At 32.6% G+C, this 24,534-nt stretch overlaps 1 non-coding gene across 1 annotated transcript; it reads right to left on the reverse strand.

Annotated features, from left to right (window-relative positions):
• Positions 1-22,258: 22,258 nt before the first annotated feature.
• On the reverse strand, positions 22,259-22,365 carry LOC118891593. The gene has a single exon (XR_005019146.1). It is a non-coding gene; the product is annotated as a U6 spliceosomal RNA (small nuclear RNA).
• Between the last annotated feature and the right edge of the window lie 2,169 nt (positions 22,366-24,534).

Below are 24,534 nucleotides of genomic sequence, written 5' to 3' on the forward strand. Positions count from 1 at the left end.
AACATTTTTCACTTAATTATTTTACCAATATTTAAATATCCTTCTAGAAGAAAATTTTAAGTGCTAGATTGTATTATACTAAATAGCTGAAGAGCCATGTACTTTGTGTAGACTTATCCAATTCTTTAATAGAGGATATTATTTCCCTAATTTTCATTATAATGAAAGTTAATTTTAATATAAAAATATGGCCAGTAAGGGAATTACCAGATATAAGGACATATTTTAAAAAAATTTATGTTGTTCATTTGCCCTCCAGGATTTTATAATTTACAACTATATCAGAGCCATAGAAGGTCTCTTATTTCTTTACTTGCAGGAATATTGGATAGTATTTCTGTTTGACATGAGGTATGTAAATTAGCCTCCCTGTGACCTGTTCTTCATCTGTAAAATGGGGAAAATAATAGTACCTGTTTGTATCAGATCTTTGATGTTCTTGAGGGTAAATTTATGTTAGGGAAATGTCATTTAGGTGTTATTTTGATCTTAGAAATAGTAAACAAATTTTCTAATTGCCTAGATCCTCCTTAAGCTTTTATATTCAACTTATGATTTTTGTCATTGTATTTACAAGGCTAAGAAATTTGAAAAACATTTTAAATGGCCTTTGAATAATGCTTGGCATCATTAATATACATAATTAAAGGCAGAATATTTCAAGTTAAATTTATACCATATGGTTTCATTTTAAATCATTCAATAATTTGACTTATAGGCACTTAAGATTACTAAAAGTACAATAAATTTATAAATATGATAAAATAAATTATTAGGAATATTCTACTACTGTGTATAAACTTAATAAGATTTCAAATTAGAATAAAAATTCTTAATAGATTACTAAACAACATATTTGAAATTATAGTTATGAAGATATTACATTAAATATAGGCCAGATTTTCTTAAAGTAACTACTTGTACATAATTTATCTCAGATGAATAGATTCCTATTCTCCAGGAAAGTAATAAAGTATTTGTTTTTCTCAAATATTTTTTCATTCAATTCTAAATTTTCCTGGTTCAAAATTTGCTCATTCATAAGTAAATACTTGTGTTTGGGGGCATATCTTATCAATACAATGTTTTTAGTTCTTAAAAAAACCCACTTTATTTAAAGTTAATGTAAAATAAAATTGACTCTTTTGCAATCTATAGTTCTATGAATTTTAACACATGTATAGATTTGTGTAACCCTACCACAATTAGGACACAGAAGATTTCCATTATCACACTCTCCAAAATTCTCTTGTGTTGCCCTTTTTAGTCACACATTCCCTCCAGTCTTTACCCCTAGAAACCACCAAACTGTTCTCTCTCACCATAGTTTTGCTTTTCTAGAAAGTCATGTAAAAGAAATCATAAAGTATGTAATTTTTTGAGACAGGTTTACTCGCTTAGCATAATGCCTTTGAGATTCATCCACGTTGTTTTGTTTATCAATCATTCTTTCCTTTTCACTGTTACTATTCCATCATATGGATGAACACAGTGTATTTATCCCTTCACCCACTGAAGGACACTGGGTTGTTTTCCGTTTGGTATGATTATGAACAAAGCCATTCTAAACATCTACGTATGGAATTCATGTGAACATAAGTATTTACTTATCTAAGGTAGATACCCAGGAGTGGAATTGCTCCAACATAGGAGAAATGCAGGTTTCACATTATTGAAACTTTCAGTTTTTCAAAAAACTACTCCGTTTAAAGAGATGTTTTCCTTATAAATGTATCAAGTGAAGCTTTTGTATACAGTTACTATGTTCTTAAATTCTAAAAGTTAAGGTAGAAACCCACATGCTTGAGAATAAAAGCCATCTCATTACCTAATTTTCAGGTCAGATTAAAATGAGTATCACCAACCTAGGTAGCTCTACTATTCGATGGATTCAACTAGTCTATTTACTGCTTCGTGTGGTTCTAAATTATGTTTTTAAATTTTATGTATATTAGGGTTACTATAGATATTTAAAGGATAACTGGTTTGAATTTGTCCACCACAAACCTACAAACCTACAGTGGTCACATCTTTTAAGAAGGTCATTTCCATATAAGGACATGAGAAGAGTGAATTATAATCACAGTGCATAGAACAATGTCTAGCAAAATAATAAAAGCTCAAACCATATTAGTCATTATGATTACCCACTATTTCATTTTTATGTCTTTGATTTCAAATTTAACCTTGATATCTAAGACCTAATAGCCTGTTTCTACAAAATAAAATAGTATTTGACTTCATAGACAAAATTGTGGTGGCTCTAGCCCCCACTAGCCAATATGCTAAAAGAGAAGGTTGGCTTCTGAGAAAGTGCACCAACTTATTTGCTCAAGTTCTGAAGGGTTGGACTCATATGTGCCTACCAAGTAACCTTTTATTCTCCCTTTCCTGTTCCTATTCCTACTAAGGCACTTGATATAAAATCTCTGCTTCCACTGGGCAGAGTGAGAAATGAGGGTCTACCAAGGGTGGTCTTTGCCTTTGCCTAAATCTCCCAATCCTCTGGAGGCTGCTAGATTCCTAAAAGGCAGTCAGAGCGGTCCCTTATCCCACTGTGTCATCTGCACCTCAAAGCTGCTTTGCTATGTCAATAGGCTCCAAAGTCCATCATGAATAGTTCCGTCCATTTGAAGTCCTTTCTCTTATATCCATAGTACACCAAAGAAATGTCTAGGATCAGAAAATGAGATAGCATTACTTAAATTCCATCTTCCTCAGCTTGTCTACTTCTTGTCTTCTTATTCCCAAGCCAAATGACTCCTTCTTTCTCCAATTAAAAACAAAACACCCCTCCTCTCACAAAAAAAGGGCACAAAGATTGAAAGCATTTCAATGGCTATAAACACATTCTAGGAGATTAAATAGATTCTCCATTAGCATAATGAAGTTGAATATTTTTAAAAGATTGGTAGCCTTTCACATTTTTTTTCTTGTAAGGTCTTGCCTATATGCTCAACATAGTCATTTGAATGGTCTTTTTAATTTATCAGTTAATAACATTATTTGGTAGTGTTTTTATACTTAGCTATTATATAACAAAAATGCACCTGAATCCAACGAGGGAGGTATAGAATATTGGATAAGTGATGTTTAAGCTAAAGCTAACCAGTTTGAAAATATAGTGCTGGATTCCTATCTTGCAACATATTGCAAAATAGTTTGTCACTTAGAAAGGGTAAATACATAAATCTAAAATAAAATGACCAGAAAAAATATCTGTGAATAATTATTTTCACCTCGGGTTGATGATTGCTCTTCTGTTTATAAAAGCAAAAGAAGAAATATAGATGGCTCAGTGTACATAAAACTTTACAAACAACAGAACAACAGTTAATTACCCATGAAATGTTTGCATGTCAAAAAATAAGTGAAGTTAAATATCGAACAAACATGAGATATGTAGATATATATCTGAGCAGTCATCTTACTGTAGTTCATCATTGTATTTATTCCTATTCCATTACTAAGATTTTCATTAAGATACAGAATGGATTTACATATTTGGGGTTTTAAGCCACGCACCCTCTTTCTTTTCAAGTTAATTTTGCTATTCTTAACTGTAAACCTTTTGGGTGGATTTTAGAAAGAAAATTCTTTACCAGATTCACAGTGTCTGTGATTTTGATTGACCATGTTACATTGGGATTTGGTTATTTCAAATGGATCTTCAGAACTTCATCTGATTATTACATAAACTTTTGAGATAGTTTGAGATAGTTTTATGATAGCATTTAGCCCTGGCATCTTTTCTATGTTCATGTTGTCTCTTTGGAGTTTACGAGGCATAATGCAGAAGAAGCCAAGCCACACCTCGTTCTATTCTTCAGTGTTTCTGTGACTTTATCGTTCTTAAGTTTTATAGAACCCATTCAGAACTCTTATACCCATTATTCTTTTCTGTTGCCCTAGTTAGGGCAATAATTTCCTGCTAAAATATTATCCTGAGGATCGGTGCTTCTATTTTCTGACCTCTCCAATTCATCCTGCAGATAAATTGACACATATTCCTAACTCTCCATTGCTAGTTTAATCAAATCCAACATATCAGTGTCACTAAAGATCCACTCCTTTGTCTACTTTTCCAGTCTTCCCATCACACAATATCACAGTTATCCCACACCATAACTTTGGAATCATCCTCCAAAGAAAAATATCTTCTTTGCACAGTTGTGCATTTGTGTCTGATGTTCTTTAGGCTGAAATATCTATGTCATGTTTCCGTTTTTAAAAATTTACTCTTTGTAAAGAAACTATCATCTTTCTTTAGAAAAAGAAGTAAAACCCATGCCTTACAAAGTTTTCACTGCAGGGAGAATATTCACTGAGGCATGGGAAGTTAAAAATTTTAGGCAAGACTCTATTTCTCATGATTTGTCTTTCCATAGGGTACTTCTTATTTTTCACTCCTGAGACAAGAATAATGTTGTCAGGTAATAAATAACTGAATGTTGAACCTCAGATGATAAACATGTGAGCTGCAAATGTATCTACAACTATCTCTTATCATGTATAAATTATTTCAGTGCTAACCTTAGAGAGAGTAGATTTATTTGTTATAATTTTCTTTTAAAAAGAAAGCAGATTTTCAAAATTTCAGCTCAAATGCTATCTCATCCACAAACCTTTTTTCAATAATCCCAAACAGGATTGAATCCTGTGCTTCCATAGTGCTTTCTTAGATTGGTCATAACTCATATGTCTCCACCTTATAACTGGATCTGTAATTGTCTGAATTACGTGGTAGAACACGATTAACTCAAGAGAAAATATTCTACTTTGTTCACTTTTGTATGCTTTATTATTACTTATAATTTATTTTGAAGATGGCAAATTATTAATATACAAGTGTTTAGTTGAAATAAATTATGAAGAATACCATTAATTGTTATGTCTATTTTTGAATGTTGGTTTTGGAAAGTTACTTTATGAATGAATAGCTGAGACCTGAGTTTGAATTTCAGTTCTAATATTGTCCAACTGAAATCACCTTTGACATTATTCTTGGCTCTGGTGGGACATGAGAAAACAAAAGAGAGCTAGATCCTTACTTTGACTATCTTGTAGCTGGGTTAAAAAAAATACATACAACAAATATATAAATTATATACACTATTAGAAGCTGTTAAATATTCTGGAATAGAAAGAAGTAGAATAAGGTAAGGAACTTCCAACCATACTAAGCTCTAGGGTCACAAAATAATTCTTGGTATGTTCTTCATTGGAATTTGTAGGTGCTATTACAGCTTTCAGGAATGACATTTCCCCCAGTGCTCCATCTGGGAAAAAATATTGTTTTGGCCAAAAAGTTCATTCGGGGTTGTCCATAAAATGTTACAGAAAACTCGAATGAACTTTTTGGCCAAGCCAATAATATATTAATTAATTCATCCATTCTTTTTAACATTAGCACCGACATTGTTTCATATGCTGTTGCTGCATAAATTTACTGTGGTCATCAAGAAGGTCAGTGTGATGAGGCAGATTGACATTATAACTCAAATATACTGTCATATGCGCAGATGTGCTGTAAAAGTGTCAAGTATGATCTGTGGTCATTCTGGAGGATCTGAGAAGCCACATTTAGGGAAGCAACTAAAACATAGACTGTAGGCAGGAAGGTGTAGAGTAAGAGAGTTTTACAGAAAGAAGTGGGTTAAATAAGCATCATTTCTTCCAAGCCTATTTCAAGAAGTGCCTCCTTAGCAAAGCTTCCAGTGAACTGAATACTCCTCATTCACTGCCTTCCTTGTGCTTACAAAGCTTCTATGTGTGTATATTTATATAGCACGTATTACAATCTATTATAATTATCAATTTATATGACTGTCTCATATGTTAGATGGCATGCTATGAGAGCCAATAACCATAGATAACTGACCTTAATAATCATCGCATTCGTTCTTCACTGAAATAGAAACCTGGTAATCACTTAAATGTTCAATGGATGTAACACCAATCATTCCAACCTGTTTGTTAAAAACATTGATGCCAAAAATTAACAACCATACATAGATAATAAGCTAAATCTATTACGTTTCTAGAATTGTTGGGAAGCCAATTTACGTTTATAATTTTTAATCATAAAGTTTTACCAAAAACTGTTGAATGCATATAGAACTCACCATTCTGAATCATAGAACTCTTAGTGATTTCACATATTTGATTTTCTATATTGTGAATATGATAGCTGACCTATCGTAAACATAATTCTGTATGTGTCAGAACCATTTTTTTTCCTCAACTAGAAACATGCATGGAAAACTAGAAGGTGAGATAAATCTGTACTTTAAGGGAATATAAAGCTGGATCAATGCTGAAACATTTCCAGTTTATTCAGAAACTATTCCATGAGCTTAAATGTTTTCTTTTATGCATAATATTTAAAATATGTTATTGGTTTGAAACTCATCACTCCTTGGAGCTTAAATTCAAAGATTCAATAAAATGATCCCAGAAGCAGAAAATAGATGAATTAATTCAGAAAACTTATTTGCAAAAAAGGTAAAATCTCTCGCTTTTGTGAGCAAAAATACTTAAAATTTACGTTTCTAGGAGCAGTAAAAATGGGTCTTATTCTTTTCAAGGGAAAATTTATTTTATGCACCCGGACCATCCTTCCCTTTCTGCCCTCGCTCTTTCCAGTCTCCTAGGAATCAGTTAAGAGAGACTGAATTTAGACATGATAAGTTTTCCTCTATGTGAAGTTTGAAAAGTATTACCAAATAAATATTTATTACATCATACTTAAAGAAAAATGTAGAAGAAAATTGGCTCGAGCTGGATGATAAAATATTCTTTTGTCCCTCATGGGGAAACATTGCTTTTAAGCATTTAGGTTGCAGAACAACTGAGAACATATCATACTCTGCTCAGAAATAGGTCTAAACTAGATTTAATAACTTTTCCTGAACTGGTCAAATTAAATTCTGCCTGAAATCAGCCCAAAGAGTTAACTTTTTGGAACCTCACTTTTCGGAATCTTTGATTGCTGCAACCTCTTCCAATCTATAACTTGAGTCAGATCATCAGTCTATCCACTATGCTGGTTTGTCTCTAGCTTTCATCACTATAATATACCTCACTGGAAAATAGAAAACTCTGACAAAGCTTCAGGTTCTTATTTGGTGCTTTATATGTGATTTTTATTAATGCCTCCAGTTATATCCTGTGAGAATATTTCACATAATGAAGATTCTGTGCTTAAGAAAATTGGTAAGACAAAAATCAATTAGTCAGTTTATACTGCCACACCCATTGCTGCTCCTCTTTCTCCCTCCTCCCACAAATATACATGAGGGTGCCACACCATCAACACATACATATCCACTAAGAATACGAATAGCAGATTTTCCTACTTTATATTTCTAAATCATTTAAATTTTTAAAAACAAAATGCTTTTCAGTTGTATAATTCTCACTTTCATCCAACTCATGTACATACCTAATGTGAATTACTATAGCTATAGCTGTTATTTTGATAATTAAAAATATGTTCTGGTTTGTTTAACACCCATTACATTTAATGCAAAATTTTTTCCTGTCTTAGTGAGATTGTTATGAATTAGACAAAGTCAAGTGTTTTGTTTGTTTGTTATTTAATTTTTCTCTTCTCAGAGAAACTCAAAACCCATTCAAAATTCTCCAGGTAACAGCAGCAATGAACTGTGCCGGAGGTGCCAATATTCCCCCTTCTTTTGGAAATGGAAGGACATCTAGCAGCTTCCTTTTAGAAAATTGTGTTCCAAACAAGGAGCCAAATCTCCAACTCTGACTCTGCTATTTACCATCCCACAGTTGTTTCTTTGAACGTCCATTACTTGGAACATTTCTGTCATGTTCCTTTTTCTTTTTCTAGGCTCAAATAGTGAGAAGGAGGGAGAAGAACGGGTCAAACAATAAGCTGGGTTCAAAATATCACTTTCAAAAAAATAATAAAATGTCTTCACAAGAAGAAGTACATTTTTTCCAGCTCTTGGTTGGTTTTTGAAAATCTGTTGTTTGAGTTTGTTTATTCTTCTAAATTTTTATTAGATATAGATATTTCATAGGGGAAAACCAGAATGTTTGTTAACACTTTTATCACATTGTAAGCTGTGCTATGTGCAGTCTGATGGGGAATAATGTAAACTTTTTACACAAAAATATTATTAGGGGGTCAGCAACACCCTAATAAAGATATAGACAGATTTAAATATAAGTAGAGAGATACATTCATACATACATACGTACATAGACAGAGATTCTTAAAAGATATAAGATTAAGGTAGTATAAATATAACATATTCTTAAAAGATAAAATCTGTAGATTTCTATACCTGATTATCAGTTTTATTAAAATTTGTGAAATATTTTATTCTGATGAGATTATTTAATATAAATGGCAGACCTAAGAAACACAGCACAATCAGTTTTCTAAGTAATATAACTACAAACTTTTTGGTTATAAAACAAGATCAAATGAAAACAACTACCTCACTGCCCTCATTTTTTTGCATACACCTGAAAATCTTGAGAGAAGAACCCAGAATGTTTAACTTGTATGAAGAATTGGTTTACAATTATTGATGCTAATTAAGTTTTCATCTTAGTACAGGTGTTCAAGTCACTTGGTGACATTTTCCTTTGGTTTTAAAATGTTTTTCCAATTAGATCTCATATAAGACAAAAGAGTTATTTTTAAATACTTTTTTCTTCATTGAAAATAGTGTATGGGGCAAAATCATAGGATAGTTTTTCTCTTAAATTCTTCTAAAGGAGTAAAATGATAAATTTAGTTTGCTGTTCTATCAATACCTAGAAATTATTTATATCATTTCAAATTGTTAAATGTTTATACAGTGACATTTGTATTTCTCTGAACCTTAGGTTCCTGTGTATGATTGTTTTAAAATTAAGTAGTAAATATGCAACGTTTTCAGAAAGTTTGCTAACATATAAAGGCTTTGGACAAATGGCAGTTCCTTTCTTGCTTTTTCTTATATTGTTTTATATCCCCAGAATTGAATTGTGCACAAAATTTGTGACCACAAAAGTTTTGTCGATGATGAAATTGCTAAAGTTTTATTTTTATTTATTTTTTTCCCTTTGACAATCCTGTTGTACCTTAGATTTACACATGATCTTAATAACTCTAGTTGTCCTCACCAGAAGGCTGGAAAAAGTGTCAAGCTATGGATTTATACATTTATTTAATATCTCCCCCATTCCTGCAATCAAACCTATCTGAATGCACACCTCATTTCCAGAGGAATTTTTGCTCAATTTACCACACCTGAAAATATTCCCAAGTGCCTAACATGTGCCTTATCATACAAAGTAAGCACTCAATCAAAATGTGCTGTATTGGGTAAAATAATTGAGCTCAAATGTGTTAACAGTTAATAATAGCTTATAGTGCTAATACTCTTGATGTTTCTGGAGAATAAATGAGGAATTTTAAGCTAGCAACATCTTTGAGAGTACAAGTGATAGCTCTAAAATTGTAAATTAGAGCCATTAACAATAGGCTGGTGGAGGAGATAATTGTAGTCATGTGTAATTCTTTATTCAGGCAACGTATATGAGTGCCTGCTCTGCTTATGACTAGGGTTTTCAATATATACACAGGATTAAAAATATGTAGTATTCAATAGGAAAATGACATAGCTATTTTGTTCACATTTAAAAGCAAAACTTTATAGTAAGTATTGTTTACATCTAAGAAACACAAAAATGTATTTTGAATTACTACATTGATATATAAGAATATTGTAGATTTTTTGGTTGTTACCAAATTCCATTATAAAAGTTTTTACATCTGCTAAAACAATCATTGTTAACACAGAATGCCAAATAACCACAGGCATTTTAAGCAATGTTGCCAGCTAGCTAGTCTATTTTAATGACTCCTGTTAAAGAGATTATCTGTTTAGTAGGATTTGATATGTGGTCAGGGATTTTTCATTAAACCTTGAAAAGGGGAAAAGACACAATAAGAACCAAAGCAACAACAAATCAACAAATGAACACAACTTGCAACCTGAATTAATAATGGATGGACCTAAAAATGTTTCAAAGTCAGCAGGCTTATTTTAAAATAGACTCCTTCATTTTCTTACTCCTACGTTTTCTTACTCCTACATTTTCTTACTTCATTTCTTACTAAATTTGACATACCATTAAGCTAGAGTCTTTGGTTTGAGAAATGCACTTTATCACATTTTTACACAAAATATTTCAAGTTTATAGAGAAATCTTTAAGTACATGAACCCCATTGCCATACAATACCAGGTTTTGCTATGTAAATGTCATAATAAAATTAATCTTATACAAAATTTATTCTCTATCTAAGGGCTGTGAAATGCAATGGGCTGAATATTTGTGTCCCTCCAAATTCATATGTTGAATCCCTAACTCTCTACTTATGGTATTAGGAAATGGGAGGTAAATAGGTCATGAAGGTGGAACACTGATGAATGGGACTATTGTCCATATAAAAGATATCCCAGAGGGCTCTCTCACCCTCTTTCTGTGATGCAAGGGCAAGTGAGAATATGGCCCTCTGTGAACCAGAAAGTGGGCTCTCACCAGACACTGAATCTTCTAGCACTTTGATTTTCTACTTCCCAGCCTCCAGAACTGTGAGGAATAAACGGGTCTAGTTTAAGCCAGCAGTCTATGGTATTTTGGTTATGGTAGTCTGAATAGACTAAGACAATGAATATCAACCTAACTGATGTTATATTAGGATGTTACCTTAAAAAAATACCTATTTTAAAATGTCAATTTCCCTATAATCTCATTGTTAAAACTTTACTTCATAAAGGGTTTTGATTTTTAAACATCCCATTAACTGTTAAAAGACTCATGAATTATCAGTTAATGCCTTAGTAGTTTTTGTCGCTTTTTACATAACAGCCAAAACCTTTGGATGTTATATCCATAATGGAAAACTGAAGTTTTATAAAGAAATGTTATTACTGTCTTAAAAAAAAATATGGAGGAAGTTTCAGTTCTTGATTGCTAAACAACAAAAAACAAAACTAAATTATAAGATAGTGATTCTTGAATCATTATAATTAAAATGATAAAAAGTAAGTTCACAAGATGGACCACATGTTAGGCCACAAATAAGTTTCAATAGATTAAAAAAGAAAGACATAATACAAAGTAACTTCTTTAACAAAACAAGATAAAATTTGATCAATGACAGAAGGAAAACTGGAAAATTTGTGGAAAATAAACAAGACACAGCATGAAACAGTGAATATATCAAAGAAAAAAATTACAAGGAAAATTATAAACTATTTAAAGAGTAATGGCACAACATCTGAAACTTCAGGGACACAGTGAAAGCAGTGCTAAAGGGCAAACTTATTGCTATAAACATATTAAAAAAGAAGAAAGAGCTCTAATCAATAACCATACTTTGCAACTCCAAGAACAAGAAAAAGAAGAATGAATTGATTTCAAAACTGACAGAAGATTGGAAGAATCAACATTGTGAAAATGACTCTACTACCCAAAGCAATCTACAGATTCAATGCAATCCTTATCAAACTACCACTGGCATTTTTCACAGAACTAGAACAAAAAATTTCACAATTTGTATGGAAACACAAAAGACCCCGAATAGCCAAAGCAATCTTGAGAACGAAAAATGGAGCTGGGGGAATCAGGCTCCCTGACTTCAGACTATACTACAAAGCTTCAGTAATCAAGACAGTTTGGTACTGGCACAAAAACAGAAATATAGATCAATGGAACAGGATAGAAAGCCCAGAGATAAACCCACACACATATGGTCACCTTATCTTTGATAAAGGAGGCAAGCATATACAGTGGAGAAAAGAATGCCTCTTCAATAAGTGGTGCTGGGAAAATTGGACAGGTACATGTAAAAGTATGAAATTAGAACACTCCCTGACACCATGCACAAAAATAAACTCAAAATGGATTAAAGACCTAAGTGTAAGGCCAGACACTATCAAACTCTTAGAGGAAAACATAGGCAGAACACTCTATGACATACATCACAGCAAGATTCTTTTTGACCCAGCTCCCAGAGAAATGGAAATAAGAACACAAATAAACAAATGGGACCTAATGAAACTTAAAAGCTTTTGCACAGCAAAGGAAACCATAAACAAGACCAAAAGACAACCATCAGAATGGGAGAAAATATTTGCAAATGAAGCAACTGACAAAGGATTAATCTCCAAGATTTACAAGCAGCTCATGCAGCTCAATAACAAAAAAACGAACAACCCAATCCAAAAATGGGCAGAAGACCTAAATAGACATTTCTCCAAAGAAGATATACAGATGGCCTACAGACACATGAAAGAATGCTCAACATCATTAATCATTAGAGAAATGCAAATCAAAACTACAATGAGATATCATCTCACACCGGTCAGAATGGCCATCATCAAAAAATCTAGAAACAATAAATGCTGGAGAGGGTGTGGAGGAAAGGGAACACTCTTGCACTGTTGGTGGGAATGTAAATTGATACAGCCACTATGGAGAACAGTATGGAGGTTCCTTAAAAAACTACAAATAGAACTACCATACGACCCAGCAATCCCACTACTGGGCATATATCCTGAGAAAACCATAGGTCAAAAAGTGTCATGTACCATAATGTTCATTGCAGCTCTATTTACAATAGCCAGGACCTGGAAGCAACCTAAATGTCCATCGACAGATGAATGGATAAAGAAGATGTGGCACATATATACAATGGAATATTACTCAGCCATAAAAAGAAATGAAATGGAGGTATTTGTAATGAGGTGGATGGAGTTAGAGTCTGTCATACAGAGTGAAGTAAGTCAGAAAGAGAAAAACAAATACAGTATGCTAACACATATATACGGAATCTAAGGAAAAAAAAAAAAAAAAAAAGGCCATGAAGAACCTAGTGGCAAGACGGGAATAAAGACACAGACCTACTAGAGAATGGACTTGAGGATATGGGGAGGGGGTGGGGTGAGATGTGACAGGGTAAGAGAGTGTCATGGACATATATACACTACCAAATGTAAAATAGATAGCTAGTGGGAAGCAGCCGCATAGCACAGGGAGATCAGCTCGGTGCTTTGTGACCACCTAGAGGGGTGGGATGGGGAGGGTGGGAGGGAGGGAGATGCAAGAGGGAAGAGAAATGGGAACATATTGTATATGTATAACTGATTCACTTTGTTATAAAGCAGAAGCTAACACACTATTGTAAGGCAATTATACTTCAATAAAGATGTTTAAAAAAAAAAAAAAACTGACAGAAGAAAGGAAATAATTAATACTAAAGCAGAGCTGAACAAAATAGAGAATAGATAAACAATAGAGAAAATCAATAAAACTAAAAATTTGGTTCTTCTAAAATAATAAAATTGATAAACGGACTAAAAAAAAGAGAGAGAGAGAGAGAAAGAGAGAGAAGACCCAGATTGCCAAAGTCAGAAATGTAAGTGACGCCATTACTACTTATGCTACAAAAAAAAAAAAAAAAAAAGGATTATAAAGAATACTATGAGCTATTCTTCACCAACACATTGGATAACCTGGATGAAATGGACAAATTCCTAGAAACATATAACCTACCAGGACTAAATAACAACACAATAGAAAATATTAATAGACACATAACTAGTAAGGAGATTGAATCAGTATAAAATATATCCCAACACAGAAAAACTTACGGGCCTGATGGCTTAACTGTTGTATTCTACCAAACATCTAAGAAAAAAACCCAATGTTTCTCAAACTTTCCAAAAATTGAAGAGCGAACCCTTTCTTACTCATTCTATGAGGACAGCTTTGCCTTAACACCAAAGTCAGTCAAAGACACTATAAGTAAACAAACAAGCAAACAAACTACAGACCAATATCCTTAATCAACAACACAAAAGTCCTGGGCAAGATACTAGCAAGCTAAATTTAGCAGGATATTAAAAATATTATACACAATGACCAAATGGGATTTATTTCTGGATGCAAGGATGGTTTAATGTACAAAATTTGATCAATGTAATACACCTTATTAGCAAACTACAAAAAACACATGATTATCTTGATGCAAAAAAATCATTTGACAAAATTCAACACCTTTATATGATAAAAATATTCAACAAAAGAGGAAATGGACAGAAACTACCTCAATATAATAAAATTTATATATGAAAACTCACACACACACACACACACACACACACACACACACACAAGAAAATTCCGAGCATGGCAAGCATCAAACTCCATAGTGAAAAACTGAGAACTTTTCTCTAAGATCAGAAACAAGGCAAAGATTCCTGTTTTTACTACCTCTGCTTAACATAGTACTGGAAGTTCTAGCCACATCAAGGCAAGAAAAATAAATAAAAAGCATTCAAATTGGAAAGGAAGAGGAAAATTTTCTCTCTTCACAAATTAAATGATATTATATTTAGAAAACCCTAAAGATTTCACAAAAAACTGTAAGAAGTAATAAATGAATTAAGCAAAGTAGCAGAAGACAAAGTCAACACACAAAAAATCAGTTGATATCTATACATTAACAATGAACAATATGAAAAGGAAACTGAGAAAATTCCATTTAGAATAGCATCAAAAATGATAAAATACTTAGACATTAGCTTAGTCAAAAAGGTGAAAGTCTTTTACAATGAAAACTACAAAATATTACTGAAAGAAATTAAAGAATACATAAATGGAAAGACATTCCATGTTCATTGATTGACTTAACATTATTAAGATAAAATTATTGCCCAAAGTGATCTATAATATTAAAATTCATATCAAAATCTCAATAAGTATTTTTGCAGAAATAGAAAAACTTATCCTAAAACTCATATGGAATCTCAATGGACTTTGGATAGCCAACATAATCTTGAAAAGGAAGAAAAAAGCTGGAGTACTCACACTTCCTGATTTCAAGGCCCATTACAAAGCTATAGTAATCAAAACAGTGTGGCATTGGCATAAAGGCAGACATATGGACCAATAGTATAGAACAGAGAGTCCAGAAATAAATCCTTGCATAGATAGTCAAATGATTTTCAACAAGTGTGTCAGACAATTCACTGAGGAAAGGACAATCTTTTCAACAAATGGTACAAGGAATAATGTATACCCATATACAAAAGAATAAAATTGGATCATTATCTAACACCTTGTAAAAAATGTAACTCAAAATGCATCAAAGACCTAAACATGAGAGCTAAAACTATAAAATTCTTACTAAAAAGCATAGGGCCAAATTTTGATGACATTCAATCTAACACCAAAGGCATAGTCAATGAAAGAAAAAATAGGCAAATTGGATATCATGAAAAATTTTTAAAAAGCAAAAAACCTTTTGTGCATCAAATACACTAGCAATAGAGTAAAATGGCACCCCACAGAATGGGAGCAAATATTTACAAATCATATTTTGGATAAGGGATTAATATCTAGAATGTATATAAAGAACTCCTAAAAGTCAACAATAACAACCAAAAAAATTCAGAAATAGGTAAAGGACTTGAATAGACATTTCTTAAAAGAAGATATACAAATGGTCAATAAGCACATGAAAAACTGGTCAGCATCACTAATCATTAGAGAAATTCAAATCAAAACTACAATGAGAGGCCACCTCATACTCATCAGGATGCTTACTATGTGAAAAAACAAAACAAAACAGAAAATAACAAGTGTTGGAAAAGATGAAGAGAAATTAGAACCCCTGTGCACTGTTGGTGAGAATATGAAACAGTACAGCTGCTGTGCAAAAGAGTATGGTATTTCCTAAAAAAATTGAAAATAGAATCAATATATGGTCCAGAAATTCCACTGCTGAATATATACACAAAATAATTGAAATCAGGTTCTTAAATATATATCTGTACATCCATGTTTATAGCAGTATTATTTACATTAACTAAAACATAGAAGCAGTCTAAATGTCCATTGGCAGATAAAGCTTAAACAAAATGGGGTAAATACATACAATAGAATATTGTTCAACCTTAAAAAGGGAAGGAATTCTGACATATTCTACAACATGGATAAACCTTGGGGATATTATGCTAAGTGAAATAAACCAATTAAAAGAAGACAAATACTATATGATTCCACTTACATGAGGTACCTAGAGTACACAGTCCAATTCATAAAGATAGAAAGTAGAATGGTGTTTGACAGGGGTTGGTTGGGGAAAAAGAATGGGGAGTTATTGCTTAATGGGTATAGAGTTTGAGCTTTGCAAGATGAAGAGTTCTGGAGATGGATGGTGGTGATGATTGCACAATAATATGAATGTATTTAATGCCACTGAATACACTTAAAAGTGGTTAAGTTAGCAAATTTTATGTGTAGTTTACTGCAATTAAAAAATAATATTTTAGTTTTCAAAAAGGAGTTTCCTTAGACATGTAATATGGTACCACTTTTATTTCAGTTATTACTAAACACTTAAAAATGTTTTATTTTTTAGATATATCTTATTTTTTTTCACTAAGTCATTCCAAAAAAGCAGGTCGAATTTCAGAATGAAATAACCAAAATTTTTTCTTAACTATTGTGAAAGTCTCTGGAATGACATGATTTTATTTCACTGCAAAATTTTGTGCATTTTCTATGGCAAAGAAGCGTTCTACTAATTTTGTTGTATTTATCATTAGTTCTTTTGGGACCATGAGCTGATCTAAAGGGCTATTTCTGGTCATAACTCTATAAAAATTATTTGCATATTCACTTTCTTCTATAAAAAGGATAAGTAAATGAACAAAGAAATGAAATGCCTCAAAGTGTGCTGGCCTGTGGTAGATATATCAAGTTTAAGAAGAAAAAGTGACACATTATATCTCTTACTCAAAATACTCCTATTTCTAACGTAACTTTTGAAAAGTGGTTTCAAATTGTATATGTTGAGAAGTATATGTAACGTGAAAGTACTGGCAGAGTTTATGTGGAGAAAAAATCGTGATTGAGGTAAAATACCTGACATTTAGGTAAGAAGTGATTTAATTAAGATAAATTTTCCTTTGTACAAGTCACACTTTTATCCATCTTTACTTTTTAAAATAATTATTATTTTATCTAAATCTATTTCAAGGAAGTGTTTTCACTTTTTTAAAGAAATTTATTTATTTTATTTATTTATTTTTGGCTGCGTTGGGTCTTCGTTGCTGTGGGACGGCTTTCTGTAGTTGTGGCGAGCGGGGGCTACACTTCGCTGCGGTGCGTGGGCTTCTCATGGCAGTGGCTTCTTTACTGTGGAGCATGGGCTCTAGGTGCATGGGCTTCAGTAGTTGCAGCATGAGGGCTCAGTAGTTGTGGCTCATGGGCCCTAGAGCGCAGGCTCAGTAGTTGTGGCGCTTGGGCTTAGTTGCTCTGTGGCATGTGGGATTTTCCCCGACCGGGGCTGGAACCCGTGTCCCCTGCATTGGTAGGCGGATTCTAAACCACTGTTTTCACTTTTTAATGATAATCAAACAGACCCTTTAGAGAAAAATCCAGTGTTTTTCCTAGAACACCACACAATGAAGGTGATACATGTTCACTCCATTATTAAAGCTTTATTCAGTTTACATCTCTATTTTTTAGAGATGTAACATAGTACATCTGAGGGTAACATAGTACAGCTCAGATAAAAGTGAATCGAATCACATAAAGAATACTACAATTTTACTCCCAGGGGGAACTGCCACATTGGGTGCATAATTTTCATCTTTTGAAAATTATAGGAATCAAAATAAAGCAATAGTCAATTCAGGTTATACAAACAACCTGTTTTATCATAGAATTTTGGTGAATAGATTTTGTTAACAATGGACCGAGTTAATGCAGATACCTTAGCAAAGAATTATACCCAGGCTTACAGTTGCATACTTTTATCTGAAATATAAAGCAGGAAAAATAACTTCCATTCTGTATGTGGTAACTCTTGGAAGGATACTGAAATCTATCATAAATCATGTGGGAGGAAGGATTAATCATCTTCAGTTTTTGAAGTAGAAATACTTGGTGGGTTCATTTTGCATATTTAGATTGTAATGACAGATTGTTTATGATTATTTCAGTTGCCAAATAAAGAAACACCAAAGTGGCTTAGGTCAAGGAAAGAAATGTATTTGTTTATGTCACTGAAAGATCCAGAGGTACAATAGCATTCAGGTGGGTCTTGATCAAGTGACTAAAAAAATGTCACTGGTACTCCTATCTTCCCATTTTTGTACTCTGGCTCCTGCCCTGTTGGCTTCATACTCAGCTTCCACTTGGTAGCCCTGATGGCTCTAGGTTTATTTCATTCTTTGGGCCAGCATTCCCAGAAGAAAGGAGATCAGCTTTTCCCCTAGAGTAGTGATACTTGCCTGGGGATAATTTTGCTCCTCAGGAGACAGTTGGCAATGGCTGTATATATTTTGTTTGTCACTACTGGGTGACTACCCAGACTACGGGAGGCTACTGGCTACTGGCATCTAGTGGGTAGAGGCCAGAGGTGCTACTAACCATCTTACAACATACAGTATAGCCCCCCAAGAAAAAGAATTATCCATCCCCAAATATCAATAATGGTAAGGTTGAGAAATCCAGCAATAACATCTAGATCTACACTGTCCAATACTAGCCACTAGTCACAAGAGGCTATTGAACAACTGGAAAGTGATTGATACAAATTGAGATATGCTTTAAGTGTAAAATACACACCATATTTTGAAGATACTATGAAAAATGAATACAAAAATCTCTCATTAACAATTTTACATTGATAATCTGTTTAAAATGATACTATTTTGGATTTACTGTTTCAAATAAAATATTTTATTAAAACATATTTTATGTTTTTTCTTCTCCTTTTAAAAATGTGATTACTAGACAATTTTAAACTACCATTATACTAACACTGGATACTGTTGGTCTAGATAAACTATAGTAGTACTATCCTATAGAAATACCATACTATATATCCAATAGAAATACTATATAGTAGTACTGTCCAATAGAAATTACTGCAATGATGGAAATGTTCTTTTATCTGCATTATCCAACAACTGTGGCTATTAAGCACTTGAGTAGTGAAGCTAGTGTGACTAAGAAACTAAATTGCTAATTTTATTTAAATATAATTAATTTCAATTAATTCAACTAGCCTATTACATAAGGCTAGTATCTATAGTATTAGAAAGCACAGATAGGGTCACATTCTAAGCAAAATGTTAACTGCAATTAATTCCTCTAATTGAGACACATACACCCATGACTTAATCACAGGGACCAGCATATTGTATTGCTCTGATTTCCCAGACCATAGTTACCTGCCCAACCCCAGGGCTGGGTGAATTCAGTTCTGGCAGAAGCCTATGGACTGAAAAATGGATGTTGGTGTGAGACAGAGGATCAGATAAGCAGCAGTGACAGCAGATGTTTTCGGGAGAGATAATCTGTAACAGTGTGTATGGGAAGGAAAGAGAATATTTGCTTATTTTCCTGCATTGCTGTATACTATCACCTCAGAAGATCGATCCTTATTCAGTTACTTGTTTTGAAGTGAATTAGCAATGGGAATTAGATCTTTCTCAGCCCAATAAATGGAATATGTGAAAGCATTATTCAAGGGTAAAAGTGCTCAATTTTATAAAAGTGATAGACTATAGATAGTAAATCAACATATACAAAGTATTGTCCATAATTATTTAAATATATATTTTCTGTATAAAGGGTAATATTGAACCTTAAACATATTTTGTTCATTCTGTTCCATGGTTTAAATTTTAATAAATTAATAAAATAGTGAAATATATATCCATTTACATATATTTATATTTTAAATTTAACTATGTTTCCTATAAAATAATACCATTTTTAATCGATGCAAAATCTATATAACATAAAATTCACAGTTTAAATCATTTAAGGTGTAAATTCAGTGTTTTTTTTAATATTCACAATGTTATACAGCCATCATTACTGTCTAATTCCAGAGTGTTTGCATCACTGAATATTTTTATAAATATTTGAAAAAAGAAACCTGTTACCTCCCAATTCATCCCTCCCTAATCTACTTTCTATTTCTATGGTATTGTCTATTCTGGACATTTCATATAAATAGAATCATATATTATGTGACCTTTTATACATGACTTCTTTCACTTAGCATAACGTTTTCAAGATACATCATAGCATGTATCAGTACTTCATTTTTTGCTAAATACTTTTTGGCTAAATCGGTACTTTGTATGGCTAAATACTAAATAAAATATTGTATGGATTTATTACATTTTATTTATCTATTCATAAGTTGATGGCCATTTTGGGTTGTTTCTATTTGTAGGCTGCCATGAATAATGTTCCTATGAATATTTCTGTACAAATTTTGCTTGAATGTATGTTTTTGATTCTCCTTGATACTTATGGATATCTAGAAATAGAATTGCTGGGTTATATGATACTATTTCTTTAACTATTTTCTGAAGTGACTGTACCATTTTTCATCTCCCACAATGTATGAGGGTTCCAGTTTCTCTGTATCCTCACCAACAATTGTTATTTGCCATTTACATATTACAGCCATCCTAGTGGGTATGAAGTGGTATCTCATTGGGATTTTGATTTGTATTTCCTAAAGACTAATGTTTTTTTTTAATTTAATTTTTACACTATTTTGGAGTATAGTTGAATTACAATATTGTGTTAGTTTCAGGTGTACAGCAAAGTGATTCAATTACACATGTACATATAGCTATTCTTTTTCAGATTCTTTTCCCATATAGCTTATTACAGAATATTGAGTAAAGTTTCCTGTGCTATATAGTAGGTCTTTGTTGATTATCTATTTTGTATATAGTAGTGTGTATATGTTAATCCCAGACTCCTAATTTATCCCTCCCGCCCACCTTTCCCCTTTGGTAACCATAAGTTTTTTTCCCAAGTCTGTGAGTCTGTTTCTGTTTTGTAAATAAGTTCATTTGTATCACTTTTGTTTCCACATATAAGTGATATCATGTGATATTTGTCTTTCTCTGTCTGACTTACTTCACTCTGTATGACAGACTCTAGGTCCTTTCACCTCACTACAAATAACTCAATTTAATTTCTTTTTATGGCTGAGTAATATTCCATTGTATATATGTGCCACATCTTCTTTATCCATTCATCTGTTGATGGACACCTAGGTTGCTTCCATGTCCTGGCTATTGTAAATAGTGCTGCAATGAACATTGTGGTACATGACTCTTTTTGAATTATGGTTTTCTCAAGGTATATGCCCAGTAGTGGGATTGCTGGATTGTATGGTAGTTCTATTTTTACTTTTTTAAGGAACCTCCATACTGTTCTCCATAGTGGTTGTACCAATTTACATTCCCACTAACAGTGCAAGAGGGTTCCCTTTTCTCCACACCCTCTCCAGCATTTATTGTTTGTAGAATTTTTAATGATGCCCATTCTGACCAGTGTGAGGTGATACCTCATTGCAGTCTTGATTTGCATGTTTTTAATAATTAGAGATGTTGAGCATCTTTTCATATGCTTTTTGGCCATCTGTATGTCTTTTTTGGTAAAATGCCTATTTAGATCTCCCCATTTTTTTGATTGGGTTGTTTGTGCTTTTGATACTGAGCTGCCTGAGCTGTCTGTATATTTTAGAGATCAATCCCTTGTCAGTCGCTTCATTTGCAAATATTTTTTCGCATTCTGTGAGTTGTCTTTTCATTTTGTTTATGGTTTCCTTAGCTGCGCAAAAGCTTTTAAGTTTAATTAGGTCCCATTTATTTATTTTTGTTTTTATTTTCATTACTCTTGGAGGTGGATCCAAAAATATATTGCTGCGATTTATGTCAGAGAGTGTTCTGCCTATGTTTTCCTCTAAGAGTTTTATAGTATTAGATCTTACATTTACGTCTTTAACCCATTTTGAGTTTATTTTTGTATATGGTGTTAAAGAATGTTCTAACTTCATTCTTTTACATGTACCTGTCCATTTTTCCCAGCACCACTTATTGAAGAGACTGCCTTTTCTCCATTGTATATTCTTGCCTCCCTTGTCATAGATTAATTGACCATACGTGCATGGGTTTGTTTCTGGGCTTTCTATCCTATTGCATTGGTCTATATTTCAAAAGTCAGAAGACTTTTGATCTATATTTTTGTACCAGTACCATACCGTTTTTTTTTTTTTTTTATAGTGAAAAATCACAGTTTCAGCATTGAGTGCCAGGCGTTGTGCTTTTGACCCATAGCTTTTCCTTTGGAGCTGATGAGCAAAGGGTGTCTGGATGGTGAGGAAGGGCACAAAATATGGAATGCTTCACGAATTTGTGTGTCATCCTTGTGCAGGGGCCATGCTAATCTTCTCTGTATCGTTCCAATTTTAGTATATGTGCTGCCAAAGTGAGCACTACCATACGGTTTTGATGACTGTACCTTCGTAGTATAGTGTGAAGTCATGGAGACTGATTCCTTCAGCACTGTTTTCTTTCTCAGGTTTGCTTTAGCTATTTGGGGTCTTTTGTGTTTCCATACAAATTAAAAAATTTTTGCTTTAGTTTTGTGAAAAATGCCATTGGTAATTTGATAGGGATTGCATTGAATCTGTAGATTGCCTTGGGTAGTATAGTCATTTTTGACAATATTGATTCTTCCAATCCAAGAACATGGTATAGCTCTCCATCTGTTTGTGTCATCTTTGATTTCTTTCATCAGTGTCTTATAGTTTTCTGAGTACAGGTCTTTTGCCTCTTTAGATAGATTTATTTCTAGGTATTTTATTCTTTTTGAGGTGCTGGTAAATGGGACTGCTTCTTTCATTTCTCTTTCTGATCTTTTGTTGTTACTGTATAGAAATGCAAGAGATTTCTGTGTATTAATTTTGTATCCTACAGCTTTACTGAATTCATTGATGAGTTCTAGTAGTTTTCTGGTATCATCTTTAGGATTTTCTATGTATAGTATCATAAATGACATGATTTTAATCATCTTTTCATGTTTCCATCTGTATACCTCCTTTGGAGACATGTCCATTCAAGTCTTCTGTCCATTTTTTAACTGGATTATTTGTCTTTTTAATGTTGAGTTATACATATCTTTCACATATTCTGGATGCTAGAGTCTTACAAGATACATAATTTACAAATGTTTCATCTCATTTTGTGGGTTGCATTTTCACTTTCTTGATACTATCTTTCGATGCACAAAGTTTTTCATTTTGATGAAATCCAATTTATCTATTTTTTCTTTTTTTGTTAACGTTTTTGGTATCATATTTAAGAAACCATTACTTAATCAAAAGTCACAAGGATTTATATCTATCTTTCCTTGTAAGACTTTTGATTTTTGAGTTAATATTTGTATACAATGTGAGAAAGGAATTCAACTTCATGGCTTGGCATGTGGATAGTCAGGTGTCCTACCACCATTTGTTGAAATGACTATTTTTTTCCAATTGAATGGTCTTGACACTTTTGTAAAAAATCAATTGGGCATAGATTTGTGGGTTTATTTCTAGACTCTCCACTCTTTTCCATTAATTTACATATCTATCCTTATGCCAAAATCACACTGTTTTGATTACTGTAGCTTTGTAGTATACTTTGAAGTTATGAGTCTTCCAACTTTGTTCTTTTTGAGAATTGCTTTGACTATGAGGCTTCTTGCATTTACCTAGGAATTTTAGGATCATACTTTTTTTTTTTTGCCAAAAGACTATTGATATTTTGATATTGATTGGATTCATGAAATAAGTTTGTGGACTATTGCCATTTTAACAATACTAAGTCTTCCAAACCATGAACACAGATGTCTTTCCACTTATTTAGCTCTTCTTTGATTTTTGTCAAGACTGTTTGGTAGATTTTCAGTATACAACACTTAACCTTTCCTGGTTAAATTTGTCTTTAAACATATTATTCTTTTAGATGCTATTATAAAAGGAATTGTTTTCTTAATTTCATTTTTGAGTTGTTCATTTCTAGTGTATAGAAATACAACTAAATTTTTTATATTGATCTTGCATCCTACAATTTGCTGAATTTGGTTATTATCTCTAATATATTTTAAATGTATGAATTTATTAGGATTTTCTAAATATAAGTTCATGTTATTTGCAAGTAGATTAGTTTTACATCTTCCTTTCCAATTTGGGTTGCTTTTTTTCCCTTTTCTTAATTGTTCTGCCTAGATCTTCTAGTACAATGTTAAATGAAAGTGACTAGAGCTGATCTTAGGGGGAAAGTTTGAGTCTTTCACAATTAAGTATGATGATAGTTGTATGGGATTTTCATAGATGTCCTTCATCAGAGTGAGAAAGTTTCCTTCTATTCTTAATTTGTTCAATGTATTTATCATGAAAGGGTGTTAGATTTTATCAAGATCTTTTTCTGCATCTATAGAGATTACCACTTTTTTTTCTTTATCTGTTGCTATGGTATGTTACACTGACCAATTTTTTTTATGTTGAACCAACTTCGAATTCCTGGGATAAACTCCACTTGGTCATGGCGTGTAATCATTTTAATATGTTGCTGGATTAGGTTTGCTGGTATTCTGTTGAGCGTTTAATATTTATAAAA

The sequence above is a fragment of the Balaenoptera musculus genome, chromosome 2 (genome assembly GCF_009873245.2).
Source record: "Balaenoptera musculus isolate JJ_BM4_2016_0621 chromosome 2, mBalMus1.pri.v3, whole genome shotgun sequence".
Taxonomy (NCBI): Eukaryota; Metazoa; Chordata; class Mammalia; order Artiodactyla; family Balaenopteridae; genus Balaenoptera; species Balaenoptera musculus.